Genomic DNA, 2,723 nt, shown 5'->3' with positions numbered 1-2,723 from the left:
CTATGACAATTATTGAACTATGACAAGTTTAACCTGCAGGGAACATCAGGTCAGAGCTCCTGCTATGAGTTATGGGACATTTGGAGAACTAAACACCTTTATTTGCCAAATATATTTGCAAATAGAGGAATTTGACTCGGTGAAATTGTGCTGCCACAATAAACAAAATATACAGAATTTATAATTGACACAAATTGACGTATGTACACTATCAACACTAAGCTCTGATAATATGAGTGACATTTCTCACAATGGGATTTGCTGGAAGGCAGATCACTAGAGGAAGGACCAATTGCACAACGTCTGTCCTGGCCTCTGGTCAATCCAAAGCATGTCTCTTCCTTGCGCTCTACAAGCAGGCACATGTGGTGAGACATCTCATTAATAGTATCATAGAACTGGGGTTATGAAAATAACCTTGAGTTTTTTTCAAATATTCGTTTCGATGTCTCACAATGGGATGTGGCCAACTCCCATAACGCAGCCATGCTCTCCGAAGCCAGGGCAGTCCCAACAGTTTCATCCCTCAAAGGCTCCAACACAGGACAGTCTGCGCCAACGAAGGTGCAGTAATATCCAGTCAGTAAAACGTATGAGAAGTAGCCCAACATGCCGCATCGCAAATATCTTATAAAGAGAAAGATGCTTTTGAACAGTGCCCAAGATGTAAACTGAAAATACACAGCTCAAAAAAATAAAGGGAACACTTAAACAACACAATGTAACTCCAAGTCAATCACACTTCTGTGAAATCAAACTGTCCACTTAGGAAGCAACACTGATTGACAATACATTTCACATGCTGTTGTGCAAATGGAATAGACAACAGGTGGAAATTATAGGCAATTAGCAAGACACCCCCAATAAAGGAGTGGTTCTGCAGGTGGTGACCACAGACCACTTCTCAGTTCCTATGCTTCCTGGCTGATGTTTTGGTCACTTTTGAATGCTGGCGGTGCTTTCACTCTAGTGGTAGCATGAGACGGAGTCTACAACCCACACAAGTGGCTCAGGTAGTGCAGCTCATCCAGGATGGCACATCAATGCGAGCTGTGGCAAGAAGGTTTGCTGTGTCTGTCAGCGTAGTGTCCAGAGCATGGAGGTGCTACCAGGAGACAGGCCAGTACATCAGGAGACGTGGAGGAGGCCGTAGGAGGGCAACAACCCAGCAGCAGGACCGCTACCTCCGCCTTTGTGCAAGGAAGAGCAGGAGGAGCGCTGCCAGAGCCCTGCAAAATGACCTCCAGCAGGCCACAAATGTGCATGTGTCTGCTCAAACAGTCAGAAACAGACTCCGTGAGGGTGGTATGAGGGCCCGACATCCACAGGTGGGGGTTGTGCTTACAGCCCAACACCGTGCAGGACGTTTGGCATTTGCCAGAGAACACCAACATTGGCAAATTCGCCACTGGCGCCCTGTGCTCTTCACAGATGAAAGCAGGTTCACACTGAGCACGTGACAGACGTGACAGACGTGACAGAGTCTGGAGACGCCGTGGAGAACGTTCTGCTGCCTGCAACATCCTCCAGCATGACCGGTTTGGCGGTGGGTCAGTCATGGTGTGGGGTGGCATTTCTTTGGGGGGCCGCACAGCCCTCCATGTGCTCGCCAGAGGTAGCCTGACTGCCATTAGGTACCGAGATGAGATCCTCAGACCCCTTGTGAGACCATTTGCTGGTGCGGTTGGCCCTGGGTTCCTCCTAATGCAAGAGGAAGGCATTGATGCTATGGACTGGCCCGCCCGTTCCCCAGACCTGAATCCAATTGAGCACATCTGGGACATCATGTCTCGCTCCATCCACCAAACGCCACATTGCACCACAGACTGTCCAGGAGTTGGCGGATTCTTTAGTCCAGGTCTGGGAGGAGATCCCTCAGGAGACCATCCGCCACCTCATCAGGAGCATGCCCAGGCGTTGTAGGGAGGTCATACAGGCACGTGGAGGCCACACACACTACTGAGCCTCATTTTGACTTGTTTTAAGGACATTACATCAAAGTTGGATCAGCCTGTAGTGTGGTTTTCCACTTTAATTTTGAGTGTGACTCCAAATCCAGACCTCCATGGGTTGATAAATTGGATTTCCATTGATTATTTTTGTGTGATTTTGTTGTCAGCACATTCAACTATGTAAAGAAAAAAGTATTTAATAAGATTATTTATTTCATTCAGATCTAGGATGTGTTGTTTAAGCGTTCCCTTTATTTTTTTGAGCAGTATATTTGGCATGGTTCCCCAGATCCTCAAAAAGCTATACAGCTGCAAATGCGATTGAAAATCTAATCAAACACTTCATGAGAACCCATAAGCTCATGTTGCACAACATTTCTATAGGCTATGCAATTGCGCGGAAAAACAGATTAAGGGTTAAATATAATGTTAATGATTTGATGTATTTCAAGTTGTTATGCAAATCAAAAGGTTGTAAGAGAAGAACTTTTTAGAATAACTTGCATTTCATTTAATGTTTCTAAGACAATCCAGGAATAAGTTATTGTGGATAAGGGAATGAAATGCATTTTATATTATTTGGCGAATGTCTGTTGAATATAAAACCAACTTTACCTCTGTTATATTTCTATGTTCAAAACAAAACATAGCAGAAATCGCGAAAGACGCAAATGTACGCGGATACTGTCCATCGTGCTGAAGTTGATTTATCTTGTGCGTTTAGAGACCGCCCTCCCTCGCCTAACAAGAGAGCATCCTGCAAAAACCATA

The sequence above is a fragment of the Salmo salar genome, chromosome 03, assembly GCF_965601325.2.
Source record: "Salmo salar chromosome 03, fSalSal1, whole genome shotgun sequence".
Classification (NCBI taxonomy): domain Eukaryota; kingdom Metazoa; phylum Chordata; class Actinopteri; order Salmoniformes; family Salmonidae; genus Salmo; species Salmo salar.
The sequence above is the reverse complement of the archived record's forward strand: the minus strand, read 5'-3'. Positions refer to the sequence as shown.